Source organism: Passer montanus, unplaced genomic scaffold (genome assembly GCF_014805655.1).
Source record: "Passer montanus isolate IOZ18808 unplaced genomic scaffold, ASM1480565v1 scaffold24, whole genome shotgun sequence".
Classification (NCBI taxonomy): domain Eukaryota; kingdom Metazoa; phylum Chordata; class Aves; order Passeriformes; family Passeridae; genus Passer; species Passer montanus.
The window spans coordinates 10,460,516-10,487,194 of NW_024367037.1; the positions used below are offsets into that span (position 1 = coordinate 10,460,516).

The 26,679-nt window shown below is 35.8% G+C and overlaps 1 long non-coding RNA gene across 2 annotated transcripts in view; it reads left to right on the forward strand.

Annotated features, from left to right (window-relative positions):
* Positions 1 to 4,720: 4,720 nt before the first annotated feature.
* Positions 4,721 to 26,679, forward strand: part of LOC120503034 — a 41,832-nt gene continuing 19,873 nt past the window's right edge. For both annotated transcript variants that reach the window (XR_005627644.1, XR_005627643.1), the window contains exons 1-2: positions 4,721 to 4,800; positions 9,683 to 9,772. This is a non-coding gene — a long non-coding RNA (uncharacterized LOC120503034). The remainder of the gene's footprint in view (positions 4,801 to 9,682; positions 9,773 to 26,679) is intronic.

A 26,679-nucleotide genomic window follows, 5' to 3' on the forward strand; every position in this document is an offset into this window, starting at 1 on the left:
TATATATATATATATATATATATATATATATATATATATATATATATATATATTTATATATGTATACACACCTATATATATAAAGGTATATATGTGTATATATATGTATATAAAAAACTCAAAATAGTTTCTTGATTCAGTAACCTGATAATTTCTGAGTTAGAAATGAAAATTACATGTTGGGTGATCAAATTGTCCCCCATGAATTCTACAGATTAAAGGTCTGAATTATTCACAGAAGGAATCAACTTTTATGGAGTAAATTGAAAATTTGTTTAACTCAAACTTTTGTGATTAAATTTAGTATGTCCCTGACAAGGAGAAATGCACTGCACTAGACTATAGACAGAACGTGTTTGTCTCTCCAAGTTTCACCTGGGTTTTGTACATCATCTGTAATGCTCTGTCACAGAATGCAAACTCCTTTGAGATTTGCTGTAAATTATGGATGCCTGTACACAGATTGATAGTGAGCTCCTGCAGGGCAGAATAGAAAGGAATGTGACAAACCTTTTTTTTTTCCATTGTGAACAAAATCCTGGAATGCTGTCTCGTTTTTGGCATGTGTTTTCATTTTTTCACTGCTGTAGTACCAGAAAGACAAGAACTTTTCTCCACCTTTTTATTTCTAAGGAGCTTCAGCATATGTTAATGAAGGAACTTAAGATAATTAAATGACTAATGTAACCTCCACAATTTCATTATTTGGAGTTTGTGCCCAATCAGAGGGACTCCTGATTAATGTGATGCTGGAAAATAATATTTTCCATGTAAAATGTGACATGCCAGCATTACACTGCAGGAGTGCTATGGAAACTTCTTGCTGAAAACTTAATTGCAAAAATATGAAATGAAATTATGATGGCAACCTAATCTAAAATTCTTGAATGAGCTTCTTATAATAGTATGATTACTACAGATAGTTATATCATTAGGGGTAGAAAAACCAGTATTATTGCAACACAGAATAAAAATATTATTCCTCACAGTAAGTTACAAGAATGTGATATATGCATCCTTTAATGATGTTATTTTTTTTTAATCATTTCTAGAACAATCAATTGAGGAAGTATATTTTCATTTGTAGCCTGTGGAGGGTTGACCACAGACAGTGGAAAAGCACCCACACACACCTGTGCACTCAGACCCTCAGAGACTGGGATGGAGGAGACAATAGGAAGAACAAAACCAAGAAACTTTTTGGGTGAGGGCAAGGACAGTTGAATCCAAATAGGAATGAAAAAGGATAACTGATACAAAGGCAATCCCTGTCCATCTCCTACAAGCAGACCAATGCCCAGACAGTCTAAGTGGTAGCCACTTTGGGAGACAATCCCTGCCTTATCTTCTTTATCTCCTTTTTTTATCTCCTTTTTTTATCTTCTTTTTCTTTTTCTTTTTCTTTCTTTTTCTTTTTTCTTTCTTTTTTCTTTTTTCTTTTTCTTTTTTCTTTTTCTATTCCTGAGCATGATGTGTGGAATATCCCTTTATTCAGTTCAGGTCATGTTTGTGCTCCCTCCAAATCTCTTGCTGACACACAGCCTACTTGCGGGGCAGGAGGGAAGTGTGAAAATAGTAAAGGTGGAAGGGTGGTACTTCTGGTTGGAGAAATTGCAGTTAATGACATTAAAATCTTAATAAAAGCACATTTTCTCCTGAAGACGTGCTTAAGTTTGAGGGGAAATCACATGTTTGTACACCATTTTTCTAAGGAAGGTGCAGATTTATTTTTGGGAAACTAAGAACTCGTGTATTGGATCCTAATGGAAATGGGAAACACTCTCAGGAGCTGGGAAGCCAAATTGTTCCTGACTTTAGAAAATAACTATGTCAAGCCCTGCAATGCAGATTGATGGCAACATGAGTGCTGTCTTAGGGGTATTTTCCCTAAAGACTCCTTCAGTGCATTAGTTATACTTTATTTTCAGGAAGCTGACTGGTTACATGTCCTTTCCCAAGGGGGATGGTTGCCTTTTCAGCACCTCCTGATGTAGTGGTGGCTCTCACATTGAAATTGAAGAAGGGCTTATTTGAGGGAGTGAAAGTCTTGCCAGATATGACTAGAAACTCCACGACAATACTTCAAACCAGAAGAGACTGTCTGAAGGGACTGAAAGTACTAATTTATGATGACTGTCTATCTTCCACTAGATAATTTTTAAATTATCCTGTGCTGAATCTAGCATATCTTTATTTCTGAAAATTATATATTTGCCTCCTATTTTTTTTTAACCATTTGGTGTCAGAAGATATAGTTTTCAGCAGTGGTTTAATCTCAGTTTTCCTTAAAGTAATTTCTATAAAATTGTGCTCATGTTTGTTTTGGACCAATTTACCATGTTAATGACAAGCCAGTACCCTTTCTCCTGTCTTGGGTAGGAAAGAAGCATACTGTTTCTATTATACCAGTTGGGAATGGTGACTTTTTAGTGGTGATTGTTCTGGAAAGCATTTGACTTTGCAGATGATTTACTAAGCAGCTCTCTCTTTTTCTATCTTTATTTTTTATAAAGATATGTGCTCAGAATGAGTAACTTAACTTAGACCATTCATGAATGACTTATTTCTCCAATATACATTTTCAGATATTAATTAAGCTTTTTATTTTTTCTATCCTTGTATTTTCATTTAGCCTTTTTTTATTAATTCTCAGAAATTTCATTTGTCCTTGTTTGTGCTGGTTTATTTTGATTATTTAAAAACTAAATTTTAATCCAAGTGTTAGAAGCCTCTAGAGGTTGGATTTTCAGCTGATAGCATGTTTTTACTAATGGGGTAGTGGTGGAGAATCAGTTTTCAGTTTCATTTAAATATTCTATTCTTGTTTGCACCCTGTTGCTTCTTTTGAGATAGCCATAATTTAAATAATTGAATCGATGAAAAAAAATCCAGCAGTATAAAGCTTAACAGTCTATTCCAAAAAGGTCAGATACCAATTACTGTAATTTTGCATAAAATGAAATAAGCAAGCCCGTTCTTTTCACTTCCAGAGAAAATGTTAGGATAATCAGAATTCTCATGGGTCTTTTTCAATCAATAAATGTTTCAGTGAATGATTGCTGCAGCAAAATTGAAAAGCATTGTTCTCTCTCCTGCAATTATAATAATAACCCCCTCCCTTGATCTGACTGAGAGGGGTAAAAGTAAAGATGGGTAGCACAAGAGGGTAAAGAATAAAAGTCAAAAGTCTAAGAAAGACTGGGTTTTTGTTGCCAACAATGCTAATAATTTTGCTTTTTCAACATTGTATTATAATTTGTTTTAACCTTTGTAATATTGTTTATCTTTACACTTGTGGTTTCACTTTTTCAAAATATTTTTACATAGTTTGGCAGGCAATCTTTGCCTAGTTCAGATACCTGAAACATAAACAGGAGATGATATGTTTTGTAAATTTTATTTTAATCCTTCATGCCATTCAAGTCCAACTACACATCACAAGGCAGTGCCATCTGGAGACAGCATAACAAGCTTGGAGCCAGTTTGTTTCAGTATCAGGAGCAGTCTGGTCACGCTAGTGTGGCATTCTGCCTGGCTCATTAGCTTGCTGACTCGTTAAGTGTGTTGTTCAGGTAAGGCACTATGCTAATATAACTACACAACTTTCAGCATGCAAAGCATTTTCAGCATCTCAGAGGAGTGCAGGATTATGATATTAACATGTTCTGTGCTCGTCTCTTGAGTGGGAATGGCCTCCATCAGTTCCTGTCATACAACTTGTTCTCTGGCAGTGTTTTTTACATGGTCCAGAAATCCTACCAGGGAGGAAGTTGAATTTGGTCAGCTTTTGGCTTGATTCATTAAGAGCATCTGGACTTTATCTGCACCCCACAGACCACCAGTAAAAGAAGTCTGTAGTCTTCTTACTGTTCCTTCTTCCTAACTGCCTCTGTTTCCACTCTCTTTCCAGAAACCTGAATAGAAGATTGGGTAATTAATGTGCAGGTCTATTTGCTTTGCAAATAAGATGTATTGGTAGGAAGATTTAGCAGAGAGAGCTGCATAAAATATAGCTAAAGAAGATGCCATATGTAGCTTTAGGCTAACCAAGGATAATCTAAATATCTAAATAAAGAGTATTTTCCTTTGTACAACCTGTTCTGGCTGCTTCCTTCTGAGTGCAGTTTTTCAAGTTATTTTTTTTCAAGTTGACTGTCCCACGTGCTGCACAGTGTTTGTTGCAGAGAGCTGCCAGGACCTTGACACTAGCATGGAAATGTGGCTGAGAGCATTTTGTGGACAGTTTCTCTTCAACTGTGTATTGCATAGAAAATTCATGTCCTTTTAAATAAAGGCCAAATAATTCCTATCAATAACTGGTATGTTGCAAAATATTTTGATCAAATGCACTGTAGTATGACAATTCACACATTGTCTTATGAAAATGGCAAAAAAAAAAATGCCCTTCAAAATATTTGACTCTTCCTACCTTTCTCTCTCTGGAGCCATTTTCACAATGTCACTGTCACCGAATCATAGAATTTCTCTCTTTGAAAATGACGCATAAGGATCATTAAGTCCAATTATCAATTCGACTTCCAGTCCTGTCCTCACAGGACTGTGTAAAACTAAACCATAGGGCTAAGAACATAATTTGGATGCTCCTTGAATTCTGACAGACTTGATGCCACAACCACATTCCTAGGGAGTGGATTCCAGTGGCTGAGCAACTTTTCAGTGAAGAACCTTTTCCTAATTCCCATTCTGAACTTTCTCTGATACAGTTTCATTCAGTTTCCTCATGGATATCCTACTGCAAAGGAATTTGATCCTAAACTAAGTGTTGGTTTAAAAAAAATTGTAAGTAGCATTATTTCTTTCTTGCATAGTGGTTGTAATGCTTGGTTTTATGAATTACCTTCAATACAGCATGTTGCGTTTTGAAATCCATGTCTTCATTGAAATTCTTTTGATCTCTAATGAACTTATGAAAGTTATATGTAACCATCTGATCAATTGTTGTGTACTAACCATTTTATGGTCTGATTGTTGTTTTCCTTGGGTGTTTACTTACTCTCAGTTTTGCTTTTTCATTTTTTTCCTCACTTTCCTGGGATTCAGATCTGAGAGAGAAATAGGAGAAAGTTACTGTTTAAACAGCTCCAATGCAGGTTATTGAATATACAGATTCTTACAGGTCCATCAATGAAATTTCTAATTTATACATGATTTATATTTTACATGAAAAGCTTTCTGTACTCTATTCAGCCAACAATTTCTGCTCATTTCTAATTTATTTTTTTCATGCCTTTCATTACTCCTGTTTTAATGCATGACATATTTCTTCTGCACTGATTAGATAACATTTTTCTTTTCCTTTTCATTATTTCTGGACAGCTAACATATCTGCTTAAAAACCCCCACCACAACCAGATTGGCTGAAAATGTCTATTCTTAGGCATCCACTGATGTCAGGAAATATTATGGAAACTAGCGAGGCAATACCCATTTTCTCTAGCTGTGCCTCATTAAACTTGTTTAACATGGATTTTTTCATTCACTTCTTTATTTGTGAAATCACATCAGTGTCAATGATAGCTGAATATAAAGAAATGGTTTTGATTAATAATTTTCAAACTGGGAAAAAAATTATAATTCTTAAAGTCAAACAAAGTCACAGTAAATATAATGTCAGAAGTACTTTCCTCTCTAAGCTATGAATTTTTGGAAAGAATCTAAATCTTGACCCAGAGCCACTGGGTGAAGCATTGAAATTGGTAAAGTGGTATCTATATCTCATTTAATTTAACAAATGTCCCCATTGAGGGCCTGCAGTGCATCTTTATATTTACAAGTAGTTTTGCCTGAGGAGATTTTTATGTGTGTGCATCTTTTCCCTAACTCAGTGTTCCTGTTCAGAGTTTTTGTTCAACTGCTTTTTCTTTTTTTCTTTCTTTCTCCTATTTCTACCCAAATCTTGGAAATTTTACAGTATTCCTAGCTTTGTTATCAACATCCACTTCATTTCTTGTTGCAGAAAAACAACCTCTTTTCTGCAGTTTGTGAGTGAATGGAAAAACACCTCATAAATGGGTAGTGATAGGAAAAGAAATCTGGAATTAAAATGTCCCTTAAAGAATATTAAAAAATAGCACATGAGTCTTCTCTCTTACTCAGTAGAGTGATTCTGCAGATGTATTTAAAGCAAAGTAGATGGAGGAAAAAACCCAAACCAACAACAGAGAAAACCAATCAATCAAAAAGCACCAGACAAGGAAAACAAAAATCCCCCAAACTTTTATTGATATTTTAAGATGCAGATTTTTTGCTTTTAAATATTTTGTCTTATTTTTTAATTCTATAAAGAAAAAAAATTTGAAACAATCTAAAACTAACAACTGAGACTATAACATATTTTCTTCATTTCTTGATTTGGTCACCTGTCAGTATCTGAATTCAGAATTTCATTTGCTTAGAAGGGTGGTGTATACTTCTCACCTTCAAATATTAGCTTACAATTACTTATATATATATTACTAATTTTCCTAAGAATTACACAATTCAAATGCTGTTATTTTTAGTTGCAATACATTTGCTATAAGTATGCTCAAATATTAATTATTAGTGACTTTGGAAATCTGTTTTAAGGAAGAGGATCCATAAAAAAAATTGTAGTTGAGTATAAAAGTTGATACGGTTTTTTTGCAAAGTGCAGTGGCAGTAATGATTGAGCTTGCCTACTCATAAAATAACAATAACATGTTCCTACCACAGATGTAGCTATAATTATTTGTTAAACTTGAAGAAAATATTTGTTTCCCTGTGTAAAAAAAGGCAAGATCCTTTGACTTTTCAGACTTCCCACATGGAAGAATTTATTAGAAAACAACCTATCCATGCCAATGAGAGAATTACAAGAGTAAAAGTGAGAAAGTTTGTGGCTTGAGATCAAGGCAATTTAATTGGGAAAGCAAAGGCCACACACAAGGAAAGAAAAATAAGAAATTCATTCAGCACATCCCATGACAGGCAGGTGTTCAGCCATTCCCTGGAAAGCAGGGTTCCATCACCCATCACACCACCCTCTGAACACCCTTCCTTTCTGCCTCCTCCCCAGCTCTATCTGCTGAGCACGATACCCTATAGTAAGGAATGTCCATGTGGTCATAGTCAGTCGGGGTCAGCTGCCCTGGCTGTGTCCCCTCCCAACCTTGTGTGCAGCTTGACCCATCTCATTGGTGGGGTGAGGAACAGAAAAAACCTCTGTGTGAGCACTGCTCAGCAGTAATTAGAATGATTCTCATCCTAACTCCAAAATGTATCACTGTACTCACTGCTAGGAATAAAATTATCCTAGCCAGAGCTTGTGTGCCACTTCTAAGGATGATGACAGCATGACTTCTATCAGGCTGCTTTTTCCTTTCAGACACAGAAGAACCCTGTTGGCTTTATGATTTACCAAATGTCTGCCATGCTAATAAGACCTATGTCCCTTAAAATCTCAAAGAAATTCTCATTTTAATAGACTTGCTTTTTCTAAAATTTTTGTCTTGCTCTGGAATTTATTTCTACATTTCCCTTAAATTGGTGATATCATAATAGTAATGCATGATAATACTCTGAAAAAGACTTCTACTTTATCAGGAAACAAAGTGTGCTAGTGACACTTGTGCCTGAAAACCGAAATTCTGACCAAATATTTATGTATGCAAACTACCAGTAGAAGCACGTACTTTAGCAATCAAGAAAATACTTAAAAACCTTTTGCAGAGTAATTATTTGCTGGAGAACACTGAAAACCAGACAGCTGCAAATTTTTATTGTCACTTTTGTAATCAAATCCTCCCTAAACATTAATGTTTCCAGTCACTAGCCCTGCAAGTTCTTAAAGGGACACATAGTACAGTGCAGCTCCTTCTTTCTTAGACATCATCATAAATGCAAAAGAATAATTCAACTCCTGTTTTTTCCTTTTACTTATTTGACTTACTGGAGAATTCTTCAGGAAGTACAGGACTAGAGAAAGAAAAAGTGTGAAAACATTTTCTTCTCAGGAAAACATTTCTTGATGTCAATACTTAGTACCAGTAAGACTTGGCTGTATTATCATAGATGGGGACTTTTCTGAATACTTCCTACACTCAGTAACCTACTTCCTGAGATAATTTTCCATTTTACCACTGTGAGGTAATTGCTGGATCAATTTTTGAAAAAAGAAATTCTCTGGTGGATTCAAGCTTTCTCTTTTCCTTAGTAGTTTGCAAGAACAGTGTGTCATCTCTGTACTTGTGTGGTCTGAGTCACAAAAATGCTTAATTAAGCTAAGCTATGAATTCCTTGGGCTCTGGTGCAGTCCTATTAGCATGTTGAAACTGTTGTGAGGCCCTAAATAATAAATTTGATTGTTTTCAGTAATGTAGAAGGTTATGAATGTCTCTATGGCTGCACTGGGGAGTCTTACTACTTTTTTCAGGGATGGGGAGATATATCCCAGGACACCAAGTTCTGAAGACCAATCAAATTATAGGTTCCAATGAGTATTAGGCATTAAGCATATTAACAACTTTGTAGGATATTGTTGTTTTCCTTTGATTTCTTAATGTTGCTTTATTTAAAATGTTATCACTATCATGAGGCTGCACATACCAGTCCGAGATGTCCTGCCAAGATAACACACTGTCCTGGCCTATGCAGGTTTTCAGAGACAAAAGAAATTCTGTATAATCTGCAGAGCTGTCTATATTTAGAATCTTTTTCTTCTTGGCATTCAGAAAGTTTCTAATTAGCATCACAGTATGTGCTGCACTGCAGCTGTGTACATTGTAAGGGTTATGATTTTCCCCAAAACCATGAGATATGCTGCTTCTCCAAGAAAGATCCATAAAAGCAGTGCAATTGTAGGTGAGGTGGCAGATGGAATTCTGCCTAAAAGTATTTTTGTTTTGTTGCTTGGTTTTTCAGTCCTAGACATGCTTCTTAGGATGTTGGGGTCTTATACAGGTTTACACACTATAACTGATGCTATTATCTGGCAAACAAAATCATAGGAGGGGTATTTGTTCATTTGTGACAAATAACACCTTTTTTTAAATTTTAATTTTGTTTTCAAGAAAAAGAGATTCTGCATCTGGTTATTTGCATCCCTAATTCTTTTATATTTGAAGATTCTGTTTTTACTTATATGTAAGTGAGGGACAGCATATACTATGCAGTGTCCTGTTCATAATTGACTGTAAGAATATCTTTTTACTTCTTCTGACCATTTGAAGTCCAACACCAAAAGTATCATACTATTCCAGAATCTTCTTCTGTATTTAGAAAGGAACATGGTAGCCTGTGAACACCTTCCTTTTTCTAACAGAAAACAGCACTTTCAGTGAAAGCACTTTTGTCCTCCAACAACCCTGGGTGCTCAAGATTCTGAGCTCTTTGCTTTTTGTGATTCAGCACGACCTGCAGAATCATGATGGATGGCTGAAGCACTGTTCAGTCTTTCCTCCATATGTCTTGTTGATTGCACTGAGGTTCTGTTAGCACAGTCAGGAACTAGATATATAATGCACTAGGATACAGCTGAACTTATAGCTATGATGATGAATAGTTATTTTTAACTTCCCTTAATAAGACAAATGAGTGATGTCTTCCTGGTTTGTACCTATTAGTTGACACTTTTTGATCCAGTACAAAACACTGCATTGCATGTGGTCTTTTCAACAACAGTCTGATTTATCTTATTTTGCAGAAAAGTGATACAATGGACTCCTGCAATGTAGAAGAATGACTGGCCAGAAATGAACTATAAGTGCTCTGCACAGGCAATACAAATATTGATGTATGTATGAAATTGTACCCCAATAATATAGAAACTGTGCTGTTTAGTTTAATAGAAAAATGACAGCAGTAACAATTCTCCATTCTGCTTATTTTTCTGTTAAACATAATAGTCCGAGCAAATGAAAGCTTTGTTTATGGTAATAATATGAAGGAGTGACTCAACACTATTTTTTAACACCTCAGTTTTTCATGAAAAATTTATATTGCAATTTTTTGTTTGTTTGTTTGTGTTTTATTTTTTCTTAATTCTACTCACATAAAACTTGGAAACTTCAATTATTGTCAAGACCAAACAGCTTCAATTCACAGAATCACGGAATATTCTGAGATCAAAGTCGCTCACAAGAATCAAGTCTACCTCCTGTTCCTGCAGAGGAACACCCCAGGGGTCACACCATGTTCCTAGAACATTGTCCAAATACTTCTTGGCAGGCTTGGTGCTGTGGCTACTTCACTGGGGAGACTGTTCCAGCACCCAAACATCCTCTGGGGAAAGAACCTTTTCCTAATATCCAACCTAAATCTCTTCTGATGAAAGTTCAGGGTATTCCCTCGGGTCCTATCAATGATTGTCAGAGAGATCAATATCTCCCCTCCTCTTCCCCTCACAAAGAAGTTGTATACTGCAATGAAGTCTCACCTCGGGTCCTATCAATGATTTTCAGAGAGATCAATATCTCCTCTCCTCTTCCCCTCACAAAGAAGTTGTATACTGCAATGAAGTCTCCCCTAAATCTCCTCTTCTCCAGGTTGAAAAGACCAAGCTACGTCAGCCACTCATAAAGTTTCCCATCAAAGCCCTTCAGCGTCTTTGTTATCTTCTTTTGGATGCTCTCTAATAGTTTAATGTTTTTCATATATTGTGGCACCCAAAACTGCCCCCAGCACTGGAGGTGAGGCTGTCCCAGCTCCGAGCAGAATGGGACAATCCCCTCTCTTGTCTGGGTGGTGATGTGCTGTGCCTGGTGCTGTTCCCCAGGACAGGCTTGGCCCTCCTGGCTGACTCCAGGGCTCTGCTGAATCATGTTAAACTTGCCATCGGCCAGGACCCCCCGGTCCCTTTCTGTCGCACTGCTCTCCAGCATCTTGTTCCCCAGTCTGTCCATACATCCAGAGTTGCCCCATCCCAAGTGTAGTATTGGGCACTTGCCCTTGTTAAACTTAATACACCTGGGAATGGCCTAGCCCTCTGCTTTGTTGAGGTTTCTCTGGATGACCTCTCTGCCTTCAAGGGACTCAACAGTCCCCAGTTTTTTGTCATCTGAAATCTTGCTTTGTATTCCTTGGAGTCCTGTGTCCGAGTTGTTAATGAAGATGTTGAAGAGCATGGGGCTGAGGATGGAGCCCTGCAGAGCCTCAAAAGTGACAGGTCCCTGTCTGATGTCGCACCATTCACTATAACCTTCATGCCTGACCATAATCCACTTGCTCACCCATTAACACATGCTGTGTTTGTCCAGCTATGGCCTGGATATTTTGTTCTGAAATATCCTGTGAGAAATGGTACCAAAAGCTTTCTTGGATTCCCAACAGATTGCATCAACTGGCTTCCTTTGGTCAACTAGGTGGCTTACCTTTTCAGAAAAGTAAATCAAATTTGACAAGCAGGACTTTCTCCTTGTGAAGCTGTACTGGCTGTGTTTTCCTTCAGATGTTTCTCAATATCTCCCAGAATAATCTTCTCCATGACTTAACCAGCCACTGAAGTAAGACTGACAGGCCTGTAGTTTCCAGGGTCATCCTTCTTGCCTTTTTGAAAATTGGGATGTTATTCAGTTCCCAGTCAACTGGGACCACTCCAAATTCCCAATAAATCCTTTTAAATGGGGGAGGAAAGAGCAAAAAACATTCCTTTCCCCACCCCCGCTCCCCTCAAGTCCTATAAGATAAAATCCTAACATCTTGTTTAAAGAGCTCTCACATTTTGAAAGTGGCAGCTGCTTGTTTCTTAAGCCACTGGTAGATCAGGGAAATTGTTCAGAATAAGCGAAAGTTCTGGAGTCACCAACTTTACTCCTCGGTGAATGGGGTATCAGCATTAACTACTCAGCTCCTATGTCTTCACAGCCATCCTTCTTTTTCCATGATGCACTGAAGCTTGTGCTCTTTTCTTCACAGTTTCTTCATTTCCCCAAGGGCAGTGGAGCGTGACTGTTGCTCAAATTAGATGATGTTTAGGGAACTGTTGTCAAAGGCATGAAGCATCTCAGGTGAAAACAGATTTGAAACAGAGTTGCTCACCTTAGGATAAATGTTCTGAGAAATAGACCCATTCTTCATGCTTTCAAGAACTACATTTGGAAGATGAAAAAATTCAGATGTTTGCTAAGGAAAACATAAAGATCAAAAGATCTTACAGAGGAAGGAAGTCATCCTGCCTCTGTGCAGATAACAAATAATGACCTGATTTAAAAACAAGCAAACAAACAAAACTAACAAAAACCGTTTTTTTCCCTACACCAATTTTGTTGTATAACTCCTTAGATGGCGTGGAAAATGTTTTTTATGATTGATTTTAAAAATTATTATCCCTACATTGCCTGGAATGTCTCATTTTCATTTTATAACATTTACATCAGTGGCTACAATATCAAACCAAAAAAGGAAATACATGCAACAATTTTTTTATACTGTTCTTTGTTATTTATACTAAAGAAATTTACACTTTTTTTAGTGGGTATAATAATTTAATTAGTGTACTAAGTCTTGAAATACAATATCTGCTATGAGCTTTGCAAAACCAGAATAAGGACTACCACCTGTTGATTTGGAATTGTTTTATATCACTGTAGAGTCTGGAAGACCATTTTCTTCTTATTTTTAATGTGTTAAGGGTATATCTCTAAATCCACTGGAATGTAGAATACTCTCTGCTTAGAAAAGTGTTACAGTTCTGCTGTTTTTGTTTGCACCCTCCTTAAACACCCTGAAAAACTGAGACTTCTACCAAAGATTGGATCAATCCTAGATGGATCTCCTCATATAAATCTAACCACATGCACTGTTTTCAGCTGGGGCAGAGTTAATTTTCTTCCCAGTGGCTGATATGGACCTGTGTTTTGGATTTGTGCTGAACACAGGCCTGATAATACAGAAATGTTTTTGTTACTGCTGAGCAGGGATTGCACAGAGCCAAGGCTTTTCTGCTTTTTGTGTGCCATGCTGCTTTGGGAGAAGACAGAAGCTGGGACAGGTGACCCAAACTGACCAAAAAGCCTATTCCATGTGGCATCACGCTCAGTATATAACGTGGAGAAAAGGAGAAAGAGAGAGATGTTTGGAGTGGTAACATTTGTCTTCACAAGTCACTGTCATATGTGATGGGACCCTGCTCTCCTGGAAATGGCTGAACACCTGTCTGCTCTTGAAAAGTGGTGACTCAATTACGTGTTCTGCTTTGCTTCTGTGTACAAATTTGCTTTCCCTTTTAAGCTGCCTTTATATCAACTCTTGACTTTTCCTGCTTTTACTCTTGCAGTTCTCTCCCCAGTCCTGCTGGTGGGGGAATGAGTGGGGCTTGGTTGCTGGCTGGGGTTAAACCATGGAACCACACTATATAATAATTCATAAATTATTATCAAATCTGTTTCCAAAGGAGACTATGCAGAAACACTAAGAACTGTGCAACTTCTGGAACTTGTGCTTTAAATGGTAGGTTTGTGTTGTGCAAGAAATATTAATTCAGTCAGATACATATACTAAGATATTAAAATATTGTAAATCTGTATTTATAACTATAAACCCTTTGAAATAAATTAGACTTGATTAGAACTTTGACTCAAAATTGCTGCAACGATATTGCTTGTCTAAAGGGTTGTTTTCTAAAATGTAGCTCATTTTGTAAATTGAATTGTAGATGACACTAGGTTCCATTAAAATCCCTTTAACAGTTGCTTTTAGACCACTTTTTAGTGTGAAGAATTCTGGCACTGTGTTTACAGTGAAAATAGAGATTTGCTCTGAATTGATGTTCAATTTATTTGAAAACTTTTTTTAATTACACTGTGATTGAAAGATGCTGTAATTTTCTAATACTTAAGTCAAGGTTGATATCAATTCTGTATGAAAAGCCACAATGCAATTGAAGCTTGAGGGGTTTAAAATTTCAGATACTGACTTTTAGAGACTAAAACCCAAAGAGACTTGACAGCAAAATTGCAGCAACAAAAATGAATCATGCTATTTACAGTCTTTGAAGAGTCTGAAAAATTTTATATTGGATTTTCTTTGATGGTGAGAATTCTATAGACACAATGAATCCCTAAATGCTTGTGAAATTTAGTGTTAAATATTACTATTAGATTCTGCCCTGCTCATGCAAAATCTTCTCCAAACAATATTTAAATAACTAGAGAAGACAGACTTCTATGGTTTCAATAGTTATGGCTTTCTTTATTTGTTTGGACTGCAACTGGGTTGTTTTGGATCTATTGCTTTTAAGTGCCTATTTTATTTCACCACCAAAAAAGAGTTTGCATATCAAACTGCTTAAAGAGTATTCAGTTTCAGCTGGATATGTTATGATTTGGAGAGGGTGTAGAAATCCTATGTGTTGAATCCACTTGTTTTGGAGTTTTTCAAAATCCATTTCTTTTTTTATGTTAGGTTCTGCTTATAAAGTGGACAATGTAATCTTGGTATTCTCCCTTCTGTGTTTCAGCTCAGTAGCTAACACACTACAGGATGGGATGGGCAGTGCAGGTCCATGGTATATGGGAGCTTTTAGTGTTTATTCTTGCTCCACGATTCACAGCAAGGATTTGAATTGCTTTGTGAAGATCTCATCCATTGAATTTGGGATCCATGCTGTCTCTAAACTTTTCCAAGTTGTGTATGTGTGATTTACTTTTTGTAAGGTTGCCTTGAAACACACATACATATCTATACTGTATGGTCTCAGAGAAAATGACATGTTGATGCTGACAGGCTGAGTGCATTTTTTTTTCTGAAAACACACTGTGAATTATTTAAATGACTACAACAATGGATGTTAGCAGAGGTGGCTTAAGATGAACCACTCTGAATGTTTAACTTATGATCCTGATACTTTTCACATGTATTCAGAGAGGGTGTCATGAAGATCGGAATGGAGAGCAGCTCCCTTTGTCTGATGTGGCAATTTCTTGATGTGAATGAAGTAAAATTGCATTAAATACTTGACAATGCATTGTTGCAGCATGCTGAAACAAAGAAGTGTGCTTGATGAGTGATTTCTCTTATGCCAAGGAACAGTTATGCTCAGGCTTACAATTGCTGCACTGCAACTCAATTGATTTTCTGTATCTCCAGAAAGTTAAGATCAAACAAAGGACACTGCATTAGTTTGCTTAACTGCCAGCTAATTTCCTAGGGGTGATTAGACATAGCAAATGTGCCTGTAGCATTTGTTGAAGCTGTCCCCAAACTAGCGTGAACACCAGATTTTCTTCCTGTGTTCTGTGCTGAATGGTTCAGCTGTGACCTCATCAAATGATCAAATTGCATCTGGTGTGTGTGCAACAGCTCTGCCAGGTTCAAGACAGTTCAGAGGAACTCAGCCAAACAGGTTGGACAGCAGACAGATGTCAGCCTATTGCACCTTGAGTACACCTGGTGTGTTTGCTTGTGCCATAGCAAGGATGAGAGTGAACCAGAGCCTGGGGAAGCCACAGCCTCCTCTCAGCCTTAAGGCAATCTTGATGGAGATCATTGCAGAAATGCTCCAAAGAAATCTCTCATAATTCTAGTGTTGTTACACGCTTTGTTGTTACACGCAGTGGGAAAAGCTCTTCAACCTGGTAGCCACATCACTCAAAACCACATTGTGAGATTTATATGGATTTATAAGCTGTTGTCAAGTTTGTAACTCTTTCACTACTAAATTGACTCTTGAGATGCCTTAAGATATGTCTACCAGTGCAGGCAGAAAGAGAAATAAATTTAAGCATCTTCATCTATTATTTTTTACTTATGTTTACTATCACTTGTTGGCCTGAAAAAAACTTTCAGTGCTTTTGAATCACAGTCAGTGATTCTGTCTGACAGTGTGATTCACACTGTCTACGTTTTTTAATGTTGCAAAAAAAAAATCAATAGGACTAAATACATCTGTAAAGTTTTCTTAGAAGCCTTAATAGGAAATCATGCAGTCTAATGTACTTGAAAGAAGCTCTTCAAAGACAAAGGAGAGGTGGAATACCTTTCAAAATATCTCTTGGAGAAAATGCGTATTGGTTGGGATTATTCCTGTTTTCTAGAAGAGTTCTTTGCTTAGGGTTAGGAAATTAAGTAGCTCTTAGAAATGAAAAGACATAAATGAACTCAGTGAGTACTTGAGTACCAGTCAATTGTTTGGTGTTTTACTCCACAATTTTTTTCATTCAGTCATCCTTGGTAAGGGGTAGACTTTTACAGTGAAATTGATTTTTTTAACAGCATAGCATCAATAACTCAGTACTTTTTAAGATGGGGAAAATAGTCCAAGCAAATCCCACTGTACATGTCAATCTTTCTTAGTGCCTGTTTTTCTTTTTTCCCTCTGGGATTGTAAAATACAATTAATGGCTGCATTGTGTCTTTGCTGCTCCTAGGGAGCAAACAGTGCATGTTCTCACAAGTCCCTAGTCATCTCCAAGATGTTTTGAATTCCAGTAGTTAGAAAATATGCACAGTGGAGTCATTGCCAACATCTTGGTCTATAGACTTCATAATGGGTTGAGAGAGGGGAGTTTGAAAAAGATTTTATTATCTCCAAGCATAAACATTAAAACAGATCTAAATTTGTGTTTTAAAAAAGATAGTTTTAATCTACTCAGCCTTGCAGGTAACATTTGAACACCATCCTGCATGGGTGCTGTAGCTGAGGCAGTTTGGGGTCTAGTGATTCAGGTTACTCTGTAATTTGGGGTATTTGGACCAAAACTCTCATTGTTGAGTGAAATTTGCCTGATTTCCATCAATAACACTAAGAAAAAAACATTGCATAATCTGATTTTTTAAATTTTAATTAACAAATCTGTATTTAGAAAGAATGCCTTTTCCAACAGTTTCAAGAAGCTCTTTTCACAGTCTCTTAGAAGTGTCACAATAATACTTAGTGAATGTCAGTGTAGGCAGATTACACTTTGTGGGTGTTAACCTGATGAATGCTACCCCAAGTTAATTAACCCATAGGCACCTTAAACATCTGTGGGAGCAAAGTTAATTACCCAAGTTGAATTGATGGGTTTGACACCAAAAGTCTTGAATCATACTGGCATGACCAGTGGAGCAGCTGATACACTGTGAGATGCCATCATCCTACATTCCTATAAATTGTCTGGGAGCTTTCTATAAGGAGAAAAACAAATGAGAAAATATTTCATAATTGCTTCTCCTTCTCTTAGAGACAGTTTATGTTACTGTAGAATGTATATGAAACTGGTCTAAATCACTGTGCTTGAAGTAATAGAGCTAGCACTTTGTGTTAGCAGAACGCAAGATAAAATTGAAATTACACCAGATATTGTGGATATGATTGCCTCAACAGTGACATTGATAGAGGACAATATGAATCTCTAAGCATTTTATAATTATAAATATAATTTTAAATGTATTTGGAACTTAACTATTTTCTAATGCATTTTTGAACTCTAGGCCTTTGACATTTAACTTCCTATACTGATTCAATTTCTGATGTTCTAATTGCCCTTCATCACTTTCCCAGGAGAATTTTCTTCATTACATTTCATAACTGTAACATGGATTTAAAAAAAACCACAACCCTAAAAACTCACCCAAAAAGACCCTTGAAACCAGGATTCTGAAGTATTTGGAGTGCAAATTATGAAAGACTTGTGAAAGCACATAATGTACTTATGCAGATTAAACCAGTCCTCAAAGGGATTCTTACAAGTTAAAAGAACATGTAAAGATAAAATTTAAAAGGCTCCTCAGTCCATTTCAAATTAAATTTGAATTGCTTTCAAACTTTTAAAACCCCTTCTTTGTTTCATTTTCTGAAGTTTAGTGATCTCATATACCGTTTAAATTGCGCATTTTTCCTTCAAGATATAGTGCATTAAGAATTTGACTTTTTCAGGTGAAATGACCTTTGGATTTGCATTGTCTGGGAAAATGAACCACCCTTGATATGTGCTCTCATTGATCCATTCTAACCACTGTATGGTCAGGAATTCAACCTATTCCTGTTTTAAATATCTCTTTCACTTTCCTTACTAATCTAATAGCATGTCCTCCACTGCAGTAAAACACTGAAATAAACTATTACTGTTTCTGTAGCAAAAAGGAAGTGCTGTATTTTGCCCTTGACTGTCCAAAACAAATAGAAAAGCTGAAATTGGGTTTTGAGACTTGATTTTGTGCAAAAAATGTATTATATGTTGAGAAAAAAAAAATCAAAGCTTGCACATAATTGGTTTATTTTGAGGTGTTGATGCCTGTTTGTGGGATTTGTTATAAGTAGTAGTAGTATTAGTAGTAGTAGTTGTAGTAATACAAAGTCATTAACAATTCTTCAAATTAAATACCTGACTTAGAGGATGACCAAAACAAAGTTCCCTCATAAAAGAGTGGGGTTCTTTATTATTTGCATATATGAAGATTGAAATCCTAAAATAATTTTATTCATAGTTGACATAGGATTATAGTTTATTCACAGGCACTGACAATCACCTAATTTACATCATATCTTACCTCCTACAAAGTCCTTTTCCCATTATGCCTTTCCTACAAGAGAGTTTTCCCAACAGAAAGAATCTCTCTTGAGACATTTAAGAAAATACTTTCTACCTAATCTTCAGAAGAAAATGGGGAAGTGCCATGATGTTTCCCTACAAGTAGCCAGACATTTTGATAGTAGAGCACCTGCTAATCTAACAGCCAAGAGAAATCAGGAAAATATTGAACAATTAAAAAGTTATTTGGGTTTTTTTAGCAGCTGGGTTTGTAATAACAAGATTGGAACTTGTAATGATGACAGAGAGAATTTTTTCCTCTGTTATTTAACAGTCTTCACATATTAATATCTTATGTAGGTTTACTCACTTATACTGCTTTATATTCTCTGGGAGCTGGGAGCTTGTATGTCTGACAGATCTTTTGTTTTATTCTCCCAGTGGCAAAGCTTATGTAGATTACAAGAATCAGTTTTCTTTAAGTTTCTCAGAAAAAAGAGTTGTGATGAAAATTACTCTCTGCAGGTGAAGAATCTGCCTAAAAGTAAAAACTTACAAACATAATCTGGATGATATGACATTTTAAGCTTTCCAATGATTAATTTTTGAAAATGGATGAGGGTTTTTTAGGAAATCAATTCCTGCTGCCAGAAGAAGGCAAAGCAGGTCTTTATTTTGAAAAGAAAATAAATTTACAGCTATAAATATATAATATTTTAATGTCAAACAGAAGATGATTTTACTTTAGATGACTGCCATTCTTATCTAGAAAATTGTGCAAAGAATGAGGAAAACATGAAAAAGCACTTTCTGATAATTTGAAGTTACTGTCCAGTTTTTATTTTTTATTTTTTTAATGAAGAAAGACAGATTTTTTTTGAGTGTATGAAGATTTTAAAAAAGATGCAAGAATTTTTCATGTGTGGTCATATTGTGTTCCATTCAGTATGTTATGCACCTTTACATTCTCTCAAACATTTTTTGAGTTAGATTAAAAAATGACAAAAAATTTCATTGATTTTCTAAAGTCTAAATTTTCCCACTACACTTATGTTGGATTTCCTGTTGAAACAGATTAATTCCAGATATTTTTTCCTTCTGCTGTAAATAGAGGAATTTTTCTTAATCACATGAATTTTATCATTATTACCTTTACTAATGTGCTAATATACTAATTGTATAATAATACTCATTATTATACAATTAATGGATGAAATATATCTATCCTAGATGTAAGTACATGCATAATATTAATTGCTAACTTATGGAAATTATAGTAAAGTCCTCTTATCAGCCACTACATGTGACTAAGAAAAGTCAGTATTTAGTTAATAGTGCAATATACTGTAATTACATATTATAATCATTTGGGTTTTGGTCAATGAACAGGATGCAATTTAAGAAATCTGCAACTTGTAACAATCAGAGAATTAGACACGAGTACTTTCTATAATTACTTTTATATTAATTTTTCCTTCACCCTCTCACTCGCTTGGGATTTTATTTTTTCCTGTGGTTTTAGAATTCCACAACATTAGTTTAAAATTAAATTTTAAAAATTTACTGCAGTTTTTTAAAGATATCACCTTTTCCTAAAAAAAAAAAAAAAATCCAAAAAAACCCCCAAACAAAACAAAACAAAAAAAAAAAAAAAACCAAACAAAACAAAGCAAAAAAAAAAAAGATGTTTGCCTGAGGTTTACAACCACCCTCATCACTGAAGTACATGGTTCTGCACTATATTAAATAGCTTCGTCTACTTGAATATATAACATCCAAAACCAAAAGAACATCTTCAATGTGTGTAGTCACAACTAAAATGCAGGGAAAACTCAACCAGTTCAAAATCCCCCTTTGCACCCATCCCCCCAAACGAAAAAAAAAATTATTAGAAGACCATTTATTACATAAATTGTGCACCCATCTGATTTTCTAGTATTCCATCTCCTCTGTATAGGCAGGCAAAGGAAAGATTGCAAGTTTGGATGCACAGAACTAAAAGATAAGGCAGAAATCAGAAGGACATTGTAATGATGATAGGCAATGGAAACTTTACACAATAAGTTTTCTTTTGCAGCTGCACTAATGAACTGTCAACAAAAATGACCAGAAGGGCTATGGGATGACTACCCACAGTTTGATAGCTGGCATGTTACTTACTTACCACATCATACACAAGATAAGAATATTCTTGGAGCTAAAGAAGAGAAGGTACACTATACAGAATTTCCCCTTCTTTTTCACAAATTAGTTCTGAAAAGAAACTAGGAAAGCCTACTAGGGAAAAGATATCACTTATTATGTACGCCAAATGTAAAAATTTGAATTAAAAGTTTTGCTTCACTAGGATGTTGTTCATGCTGATTCTGCTTACCCTTTTCTGGGTAGTGCTCATGTGACCTTACTGTGTGACTCTCAAGCTTAGGCTCACTGATTGGTACAATCATATACCATCAACTCTAATTATTAATCTTTTTTGGCAAGTTGCTCACCGCCTTTCTTCTTTTGCAGATGAATTGCATAGCAAAAGTTTTAGGCAGCTGAAAGAGATGTGCAGAATAATAGATACTAATGTGAAAAATGAGCTTACTGCACTGAACATCTATCCAGGAGAGATGAAAAAGGAAATACAGACCTTTGATTATAGATCTGTATTTCTCAGAAATAAGGATAGAAGTAAATTCTTAACCTAAGGTCTTTTTTTTGTTGTTGTTCAATTATTTTGATTATTAAAGTTTTCTTTTTTACTTATTCCTTATGAATCTATTCAGCTCAATGCTATTATCACATTACTCAGTCTTGCAAGTTGCCTTACACCATTCTTAACCCTTCTTTCAGAGTAGTGTAGATTGCACATATATGAGCCACTTGTGTATGCAAGACTCCACTTCTTTTCTAGAATTGCAATGAGTTTGGTAGAGTAGACACTGAAGTGATGATTGTCTTGCCTTCAGCTTCATACACCATCCCCATTTAACCCACTATGAGATGAGTTTGGTTCTGCCAGGTAAAATATGGAGCTTATCACCTGCCTTACATGCTGAAAGCATTTATAACCTTTGTCACACTATGCAGCATTTCAGAGTGTAAATTAGGCTTTTGTGTATCTATGATGCTTTTTTGTGCTTCAAGAAGAAAAAAAAATTCCCTGTAGTTCTTTCCTTAGCTCTGAAGCTCTGCTGAAAGATTCTGTGTGAATGCATTTCATATAGTTGACTGCTTGGAAATAATGTAAAAGTTTCCATACGAGGGGTATAATTTACCAGTTCTTCTACAGTGGTTGAGAAGTTACCAGGTGTTTGCTTACTGTGCTCTTAATGCTTTAAGGTGGGTTATAAGAAATTTAGTTAAAGGTATCACTACAGGAAAAATATTATCATACACCAAACAAACAGTAAATTGATTGTGTCTAGAGTCATATTCAAAACCAAATGGATCATGTAACTCCTCTGAAATTGGTAGACCAAGGTGATTTATATTAGCTGAGTATCTTGCTGTCTGTCACTGATTTAATTTACTTTCACTGCATTTTGAGAGCATATTTTCTCTTTACATATGGAATGCTTTCATGGATGAGAATGCATGAGAATGCAATATTATGTATACAAATATTGAAAAAATAGGTAAAATATACATACTTTTAAATTTGTATGTGTTTTTAGCTGTATGTTTTTCCTCAAAAATATTGTACGTGAAAATCTGCTTGATTTCATGAAAAGTAGAGAAAATTATAAGCTTTATTTCAATGATATTTTGACTATGGTGGAAAAACTCTGCAAAGACCACTAAGACAGTAAAAAAGCAGCTTGTCTCAAAATCTTCTCAAAAACATTTTAGGACTGCTGCTTTCAAGGATGGCATACAACCAAGACTCTTACTGTAATTCAGCAGTCATATTTCAATAAGAGTTGGGATAACGATCAGTTGTCCTGAAATGCATTAACTGAGCAAAGTTTTTATGGAGTAACCAGAAACCTGTGCTACATCACAGGAGATCTATTAATGGAATATTAGTACCCAAAAGGAACCAGATTGTTGAAAAAGGATTTTGTATATACTGAAACATGTAGGGGAAATACATTAACGTTATCACAGCGACCTCTGTTATAGTAGACTCTTTGTTTACCCTTGCCCTGGCCCATCTTTTAAAATGGCTATTTGAGTGCCAGACAGGCACTAAAGAGTGTTGTTCAAGACTTCAAAAATATCTATGGCTGAGTCAAAAATCAGTGGCAATATTTTCTCTAGATATGTTAATTCCAAAGATTTCCCTTTGACATTTGTTAAGCCCTCAAAGTTTTCAGTAGAGCTTCTAGTTACCTACAAGTTCTGTCCAATTATAATTTCATTGATTTCAGTGCTTCAATCAATACTGAGATATATTGGACCTCATGGGAGATATCGACCTTGGCTTCACTTAGTCCGTGTGTAGCTTGTAGCCCAATGAATCATAACAGTTAAGAAGGATTTTGTCTTTGTAGGGTCTTGAGAATATTTATGAGTATTTGGTTAGAGGAATGGAAAAAGACTCTACTGCCTGCATCTGATATTGGAAGATATAAACAAGGCAAAAGCAAATTGTTATTCCTGGAATAAATAACGCAGATTTTTTTTACTTTTCATCCACCTTTTAAGTAATTCTAAAAGTAAACCACCAAGGACAATTCTGAGTCTTAGAAACGTTACCTGAATCTTACCATGTGATAGTCTGTTTTATGGGTCAAGGAGAAGAGAGCCTTCCTACAGCATAAAGTGAGCTGTTTGGCAATTCTCCAAGAAGCGAAAATCCACTTTTCCTTAGAATTAGTAAGAGAACTGTGACCTAATTTCATTCAATGCATTCTGTACATCTTCACTCTTTCTCTCTTATCAAGCACAGGTCAACTCCTTGACCAATGGTAAGAATAGCTAGTGAAAGGTACATTATCCACCTTTGCTCATGCAACTGAAAAAGAGGATTCGGATGTTCCAGCTTCTTGAAGAGTTCTTTTTCCTCTGAGTTTTTTTTCTAAAAGGAAAAGCTAAATAGATTTTTTTTTATTAGCTTTGTTTAGATTCGCGTAATCAGCTGTGGCTTTTGACACTGAATAATATTTTGTGAAGGATGAATATGACAAAAAGGAAGAAGTCTTGCCACAGTATATAAATAAACATTTACCTGATTCTCTACTATTGCTGATTAACAATTTTTCTCTCACTGTGTCCTTGCAATAAATGTGAGAAAAGTATTATGATGATTTAAAATATTATAAAATTTTATAAAGCATTTTCAGAGTACATGACAGAATAGTAAGTATTAAGAAGTAAGACAAGAGGTAACGGGCAGAAACTAATTCACAGGATATTCCACCTGAATATGAGGAAGAACTTCTTTACTGTGTGGGTGACCCCACACTGGAACAGACTGTCCAGAAAGGGAGCCTCCCCCACCGGAGATAAATTTAAGAATTATCTGGACACAATCTTGTTCAGTGTACTCCAGAATGACCCTGCTTGAGCAGGAAAGTTGGACCAGATGACTATGGCTCCTTTCAACCTGACCCATTCTGTGACTCTGATTGTGTGAATATGATTTTTTCTCCTTTGCAGTAAATACTCTCAAAGCACCTGCATTTAGTTCCCTGCACTGCATTCTATTTGAAATTTCTGCTCCTTTTTAAGTATTGCTTTGAGTTGTTGTGCATGATTTGCTCTAGAGAATTCTCAGTCTTGAATCAACAGCAATGTGCTAAAACTCCACTAGTTGCGTATGACAACAGCAGCAATTGGAGTTGTAGATTTATCGCAGACAGAAACCTAGCTCCTGTTAATAAAAAAAGCAATAAAACAAAAAAAAGACCCCAGGTTCTGTAACAGTAGGTCCCGCTGGTGGGATGGTGGTAAAACTGTGCGTGTGTGAGTGCATACACAGGTATGTTATAGATAGAGAAGAAATCAGGCAGTGGCAAATTAATCTAATTTCCTTCCATGAGAAGGAGAAGGGCTTATGGATTAAAGACTGACAGAAAATGCAGTGTTTTGACTTAGCTTCTTTATACTCTGTCTTGATTTCCAGTTAGGGGGAACATAGTCTACGAAAAGAATGTTGCAAAATAAATTCACAAGCAGTTGGAAAACTGCACCAGGAGAGAAGTAATGATTGATTTGCTGTCAAAATGAAGACCAGCATTATATAACCACCTGTGATTCTTTGCAGTCGTGTCTGGTAGTTTTCTTTCTTTTTTTTTTTTTTTTTTTTTTTAATTATTGGTATTTTAATTCATTTTATGTTTTCTGATTGAATAGAAGACACTGCCTGAAATGTTGATGCAAGTGAGGAAGAGCAGCAACCTTACTGGCTGATAAACACACTGGATAACTTATTACTCAATTAGATGGGTTAGAAGAATAATGTACAGTCCTGCCTGCAGGTAGGGATAACCTGAAATGTAAGTTGAAAGGTGAGACAGATCTGACCTAGGTGCAGCTCTGGAAAATAACATAATGGGCAAAGTATTTAATAAATTTTATCTTAGCCACTGGTATATAACAATAATGATGCTATTGCTAAAGAGACAAACACTCTTCTGAGCTGTATAAATAGGTGTATTTTTTACACACACATGAAAATTATCTTACTCTTGAATCCATAATGACAATGCTTGCCTGTAATATTGTGACCAATATAAGACACTGGTATCCCAAGAAAAATCTGGATCAATTGGAGCCCCTGTGAGCCAAATAAGAATGACAGAAAATCTGGAATTATCCAGGAAGAGAAAGTGAAGTAACTGAGGATGTCTAGGGAAGAGATATTTGAAAAAACAACCAGATACTTTTTTATATACACAGAAAATTTTTCAAGATAGGAAATAAGCTGTTCTTTGTGTTGTCTTTATAATACAAAATGACAGGGTTTAAATGACAATGAAGAATGATTTCTTGATTGTGCAGGAAAAAAGCTTCTAATGCTAGAGTAGATGGATTAGGAAAACTTTGAAATATCAATTCTTTCAGGCTCTTAAATTTATATATGACCTTGAACATACCAATACATTTAGAAAGTATTTTTTTAGGTCTAGTTTTCTAGGATTTTGGGTTATAATCATCATAACTTCAAAACAAGCACTCTGGACACTCTGAACATGATGGGTGTTGTGGTTTAACCCCAGACAGTAACCAAGCACCACACAGCTGCTTGTTCACTTTCCCCTGGAGGGATGGAGAAGAGAATTTGAACAGTAAAAGTGAGAAAATCTATGAGCTGAGACATAGAAATTTAACAGGTAAAGCAAAAGCTCACATGAGCGAAGGAAAACAAGGAATTAATTCACCACTTCCCATGGCCAGGCAGATGTTCAGCCACCTCCAGAAAAACATGGTTCTATAACCCTTAATGATGACTTGGGAAGACAAATACCATCATTCCAAATGTTCCCACTCCTCCTCCTGCTTCCCCTGGCTCTATATGCTGAGCATGATGCCATATTGCACAGAATAATCCTTTGTCAGTTGGACATAGTCCTGGCTGTGTCCCCTCACCAATCCTTGTGCACTCCCAGCTTCCTCTCTGGTGGGGTGGAGTGTGGGAGAAAAGGCCTTGGTTCTGTGTGAGAAGTGCTCAGTGATAACTAAAACATCCCTGGGTTATCAACCCAGCTTCCAGCAGAAGATCTAAATCACAGCTCTGTATCAGCTGCTGTGAAGTAAAGCAGCTCTATCCCAGCCAAAATCAACGAAGTTGCCTAGAACTTCTGACACACCTGAAATTTTAGGAGGTGAAAAATGAGTGTCGGCAATGGATTATTCTAGGGATCAATGCAAATTTATTTTACAGAAGCTTCCTGAAAACCAGTTTTTCACTCTTTATGTTTAGATGCTCAAGAGAGCAAATCTAAAAATTTCCAGATCGTAGTAAAGGCTATGCATTCTTATCCTTGTTTAAAAAGAATATGTAAGATTAAGATACTTTATTTGATTGTAGATTGAGCTTTGAAGCTTAGGGAGAAATTCCAGTCCTTCTATTTGTCCTTCTAAAAATATATTGCCTTTCCAAAACTTTAATCAGCTCTTCATTGAAGATGGTCATACCTCCATGTTACTCTTGCTTTAAAGGCAGTACCATAGCTGTTTTATTAAGCAGGTAGGGTTTATTTTAGTCTGTTATATATTGAGAATTTTGCCCTATCTAATTCATATTTCTATTTCTTCTAACTTCAAAAGCTAAATCTTTTATTTGCTTGTTACATTCATTCCAGAACTCCTCAATGTG